Source organism: Malaclemys terrapin, chromosome 1, assembly GCF_027887155.1.
Source record: "Malaclemys terrapin pileata isolate rMalTer1 chromosome 1, rMalTer1.hap1, whole genome shotgun sequence".
Taxonomy (NCBI): Eukaryota; Metazoa; Chordata; order Testudines; family Emydidae; genus Malaclemys; species Malaclemys terrapin.
The window spans coordinates 90,358,730-90,365,079 of NC_071505.1; positions in this window are offsets into that span (position 1 = coordinate 90,358,730).

Below are 6,350 nucleotides of genomic sequence, written 5' to 3' on the forward strand. Positions count from 1 at the left end.
GTCAATTACCCTCATTGTTAAAAACTTGTACCTCATTTCCAGTTTGAATTTGTCTAGCTTCAACTTCCAGCCATTGTGTCATGTTATACCTTTCTCTGCTAGACTGAGCCCATTACCAAATATTTGTTCCCAATGTAGGTACTTATAGACTGTAATCAAGTCACTCCTTAACCATCTTCTCTGTACAATTTGTGGTTCACACTTGTTAATAGTTGTGAGGCCATGGAGAGAGAAGGTTCCCTAACCATGTTTAATTGTCCTAGAAGATGGAGACTCACAGGATGTGAGACAGACTCCTGAAAATCAGACCCAGTGAATTTCAAGACAGGTGGTCACCCCAGTTACCACACCGTTCATGTCTCTGTCATGTAACCCAAGAACCCTAACTGTACAAGTCTACAGATTGGGGTTCCTGGTTCCCTGCACGGGACTTGAGTCCCCTGTCCCCGTCACCAAAACAATCAGAACCCAGTCACAGCAGATATACCACAAGCACAGCACATTGTTATGTGAGACTCAGTGTCTGTTTCTGCCTTTCTGAATTAAATTATGTAATGTGCACATCATTTTATTGGCTCAGGTACTGCTGTGGCTCCCATCATCTCTGCAGTATCTGGGTAATTTATTAATAAATAATAATATTTTGCACTTCTCTAGATCCTTCCATATTAGGATCTCAAAGCAGTTTACAAACATCAGGGAATTAATCCTCACACCCCTCTTGTGAGTCGGGAAAGTGAGTATGGTTGTTTCCATTTTACAGGGGGTGAACCTGAGGCACGGAGAAAAAACTGTTGTTTTTTTTAAACTGCACAGAGACATTAATTAAAAATATCTGGGGTGGGGGGGGAGGTTGAGGGTTTGTTTGTTTTTTCAAAATAATTCTAGAGCTGATGAAATGTGCTTGCCTGACAGAGCTGGAGATTGCAGTCCTCTGTTTATCTGCAGAAGGGGGATGATAAAGACACTGGCTGTGCATGCATCTCACAGCTATCCCCTGCCAGTCTGTCCATTTGTCAGAAAAAGGAGGTGACAGCTTTAGGTGGGGGTTAAGTCTTATAGCTCTAGATCCTTAGCTTCTTTGCTGAGACTGCCAACAAACAAACTTTGCCTGGGTAGCCAACCATCCCGTTTGTCTACACTGGGAGGTGCCACCTCGTCGTATTTCTTCTGTGGAACACCATCATTACATGACAGCGTTTGTTTCTTCTTCTTGCTAACTTGTTTTACATGCAAACATTAATTGTGGTTTGGTTCTTAGATATGGTTGTGATAACTGCCATCAAGTACCACAGACTGACATCGTTGTATTGTGCCAATGGATGATGAGGCAAAGCCTGAAATAAATGTGGAGTTCTTTAATATTTCTTGGCACACAGGAAAGAGCTGGGAAATGGGGATTGTACGACATATTTCAGTTCCCTGCACTTAGCAGCCTGCATCCCCTAACAAGCACCTGTAACAGTAGGCAGACAGCTGGTTCCTGTGACCACTGTCTTTCATGAGGACCAATGTAGTCCCATCATTTCTTTCTGCTCCCTCTTTGTTTTATCCACGTATTGCCTATAGACTTACACTTTGATTGTAAGATCTTTGGGGCTGTGGCTGTCACTATTATATCTATCTGAGGTACTTATTAGGCTGCCATTATTGTGATATCTGAGCATCTCACAGTCTTTAATGCAGAGGTGGGCAAACTATGGCCCGCGGGCCACATCCGGCCCAGGGGACCTTCCTGCCTGGCCCCTGAGCTCCTGGCCCGGAAGGCTAGCCCCCAGCCCCTCCCCTCCTGTTCCCCCTCCCCCACAGCCTCAGCTCACTGCGCCGCCACGCAATGTTCTGGGCGGCGGGGCTGCGAGCTCTTGCCGGCAGCACAGCTGCAGAGCTGTGCCCTGACCTGGTGCTCTGTGCTGCGCGGTGGCATGGTGCCTGTCCTGATGCTCTGGGTGGCACGGCTGTAGAGCCACCAGCCACCGGTGCTCCAGGCAGTGCAGTAAGGGGGCAGGGAGCGGGGAGGGGGGTTGGATAGAGGGCAGGGGAGTTCGGGGTGGGGGCGGGGGTGTGGATAGGGGTTGGGGCGGTCAGAGGGGGCAACAGGAGGTTTGAATGGGGGCACGGGGTCCTGGGGGGGCAGTCAGGAAGGAGAGGGGGGTTGGATGGGGCGGTGGGGGGCAGTCAGGGGCAGGGGTTCTGGGGGCAGTCAGGGAGAAGGGGTGGTTGGATGGGGCAGGGGTCCCGGGGGAGCAGTCAGGAATGAGAAGAGGGGTTGGATGGGGTGGTGGGGGGCAGTCAGGGGCAGGGGTTCTGGGGGCAGTCAGGGAGAAGGGGTGGTTGGATGGGGTAGGGGTTCCGGGGGAGCAGTCAGAATGAGAAGAGGGGTTGGATGGGGCGGCGGGGGTCAGTCAGGGGCAGGGGCTCTAGGGGCAGTCAGGGGACTGATATGGTTTATCACATTGCGGTAATTGGCCTCGGTAATCTCCTCGAATGTCTCATCCAGAACGTGTGCAATGCGCTTGTGCAGGTTTATCGGGAGAGCCAACATGGTCCTTGTCCCAGCCAGGCTAACATGTCCGCGCCACTGTGCCGCGAGGGGCGGGAGGACCATTGCTGCACACAGGCAAGCTGCATATGGGCCAGGGTGGAAGCCGCATTGCAGTAGAAGACCCTCCCTTGCTTCCCAGGTCACCCTCAGCAGCGAGATATCGTCCAGGACGAACTCCTGTGGAAAATGTTGGGACAATGTTCAGTGTAGCTGCCCCCTGAAGCTGTTGGCTCTCCCCAAGGCACAGAAACCAAGAGGACAGTGCAGCCCTGAAACAATCAGTCCCCCTTACTCACCATTTTGCGGCTCCCGTGGGATATGTGTGCTCTGTTTCGGATGGGGAAATTATGCTATTGTGTAGACCCTGTGTGTTTTCTATTCCTTAAGTGCGGGGGAAATCATTACTCTGTCTGGTATAAACAATGCTGCCTCTGTTAAATGTTGCATTTTGCCTATACAGCTGCATCAACCTTGAGACCTCAGCCGTCCTTCTTATCGCCTGCTCAGAGACTGCAAAGACTCAGGAAGAGACCACGAAAAAGCAAAGAAGACATGCTGCAAAAAGTGATGCGGCAATCTATTAAAGAGAACGAGAAAGCACAGAACTGGAGGAAGAGAGAAAGCAGGATCCGCCAGGAAAACGCAGCGCACCGGCGGTAAAGCACCGCGCACCGGCCTCAAAGCACTGATAGGCTCATCAGCATCCTGGAGCGCCAAGCAGATGCTATCCAGGAGCTGGTAGCCATGCAGAAAGACAAGCAGAACCGCAAACGCCACCCCCCCCTACAGCCCTTGTCCCAAAACTCTTTCCGTTGTGCCCCACTGTCACCTCCAACCCACTTTCCCCAACTTCCGTGTTCTTCACACCACCAGCTGCCTCCAACACCAGTATCTTCACCACCCAGCCCTGAAAACCACGATCCTTACCCTCTGCACTCAACCCCCATCACCATGCAGTATAGCTATCCTGAAGTGCAGCACTCACTGCACAGCACACCAGACAGGACATACGTGAATCTGTGATTGTACTGTTCCCCTCTCCACCCCCTTGTTTCTTTTCAATAATCTTTTTTTTTCTTTTCAATAAATGGATTCTTTGGCTTTGAAAACATTCTTTATTATTGCATAAAGTAAAAGACTCCTTAGCCCAGGAAATAAACAGGCACTGCAAGTCTGCTTGTCTGCTAAGCAGACACTGATTCCTAAAGATTGGAACTACTGCACTTCACTCCCGTGCAGGGCACCAGATATCACTGCTGGTTTTCAGCCTCAAATTGTTCCCTCAAGGCATCCCTAATCCTTGCAGCCCCGCGCTGGGCCCCTGTAATAGCTCTGCTCTCTGGCTGTGCAAATTCAGCTTCCAGATGTTCAACCTCGGAGGTCCATGCCTGAGTGAAGCTTTTACCCTTCCCTTCACAAATATTATGGAGGGCACAGCACTCGGATATAACCGCGGGGATGCTGTTTTCGGCCAAGTCCAGCTTCCCATACAGAGATCGCCAGCGGCCCTTTAAATGGCCAAAGGCACACTCCACAGTCATTCGGCACCGGCTCAGCCTGTAGTTGAACCGTTCCTTGCTGCTGTCAAGGCTCCCTGTGTAGGGTTTCATGAGCCACGGCATTAACGGGTAAGTGGGATCTCCAAGGATCACAATGGGCATTTCGACTTCCCCTACCGTGATCTTCCGCTCTGGGAAAAGAGTCCCGGCCTGCATCTTCCTGAACAGCCAAGTGTTCCAAAAGATGCGTGCGTCATGCACCTTTCCAGGCCAGCCTGTGTTAATGTCAGTGAAACGCCCACGGTGATCCACAAGCGCCTGGAGAACCATAGAGAAATACCCCTTCCGCTTAACGTACTCAGATCCTAGGTGGGGTGGTGCCAGAATAGGAATGTGCGTCCCATCTATCGCCCCTCCACAGTTAGGGAACCCCATTTGTGCAAAGCCATCCACTGTTTCCTGCACATTACCCAGAGTCACGGTTCTTCTGAGTAGCATGCGATTAATGGCCTTGCAAACTTGCATCAACACGATTCCAATGGTCGACTTTCCCACTCCAAACTGGTTTGCGACCGACCGGTAGCTGTCTGGAGTTGGCCGCTTCCAGATTGCAATAGCCACCTGCTTCTCCACTGAAAGGCAGCTCTCAATCTCGTGTCCTTGCGCCGCAGGGTGGGGGCAAGCTCCTCACACAGTCCCATGGAAGTGGCTTTTCTCATCCGAAAGTTCTGCAGCCACTGCTCGTCATCCCAGACTTCCATGACGATGTGATCCCACCACTCAGTGCTTGTTTCCCGAGCCCAAAAGCGGCGTTCCACGGTGCTGAGCATGTCCGTGAATGCCACAAGCAATTTTGTGTCGTACGCGTTACGCGGCTCGATAGCATCGTCGGACTCCTCACTCTCACTCTCACTTTGGATCTTAAGGATAGTTCGACAGCCAAACATGACGTGCTGGCGAGATAAGTCAGCATACGCCTCAGCAGTTTGGACTCCATTTCCTGCAGACAGATCACGCTGCACAGAAACCGTTGAAAGATGGCGCCAAAGGTGGACAGAAACAAAGGGATTTCTGGGATGCGAAGTGATGCATCACAGGGCATTGGGACAGGACCCAGAATCCCCCGCACCCACGCCCCCTTCCCACAACACATGGCGCCAGAATGGGAAAAGATGCTCTGTGGGATAGCTGCCCATAATGCACCGCTCCCAATAGCGCTGCAATTGCCGCAAATGTGGCCACGACAGTGCGCTGGGCAGCTGTCAGTGTGGACAGACTGCAGCGCTTTCCCTACTCAGCTGTACGAAGTCAGGTTTAACTCACAGCGCTGTACATCTGCAAGAGTAGCCAAGGCCTATGAATCCAGTCAGGAGGGATCATCTCCTGCCCATCAAGAAGGCCTGTCAAAACTAAATAGGCCATCATGTGACATCACAATACAAAGACTTTGTTAATTGCCCCCTTGCACCTATGAAGAGGCTAGATGCAAAAGGACTTGTCCCATCAGCTTGAAACCTGGAAGAAGGAAGTAAAAATAGCTGACAAGAAAATTTCTCATCTCTTATGCTGTTTGGACTCTCACAGTGCCAAAGTTACGAAACAGAAGCAGAGATCCCCAGGTCAACCTGGGTTAGCCGTAAAAGACATTCACAGCTGACAAACTACTATAACTCTGTCACCTTTTGGAACCATAGACTATCACTCATTTGTGTATACATGTCTGCCTGCTTTAAACTTGTAATAACTCTCATTTCTTTTCTTTGTTAATAAATCCTTAGATAGTTTATTATAGGATTGGCCGCAAGCATCTTTGGTGTGAGATCTAAGGTACAAATTGACCCAGTGTAAGTGACTGGTCTCTTGAGACTGGGAAAAACCTGAATATTTTGTGATCTTTGGTGGATAGCAACCAACTATCACCAAGTCCAGCTTGCTTGAGTGACAAGATAGTCCTCTTGGGCATATACCACCAGTTTGGGGTCTCTGCCCTGCTTCTTTGCAGTCTGCTCTGAGGTTGGCATGTGTGGTTGCAACTCACCCCAGACAGTATCTATCTTCACAACATTCCCGGGAGGTAGGGAAGAGCCATTTTACAGGTGGACAACAGAGGCACACATAGGTGCTGGAACTAGGGGTGCTGCCACACCCGCTGGCTTGAAGCGGTTTCCATCATATACAGGGTTTACAGTTTGGTTCAATGGCTCTGTGCCCCCAGTATAAACATTTTTCCAGCGCCCCTGGAGGCACAGAGGGTTGTCTACACAGCTGCGGCAGAGCTCTCCCAGCGCTGTAATAAAACCACCTCCGCG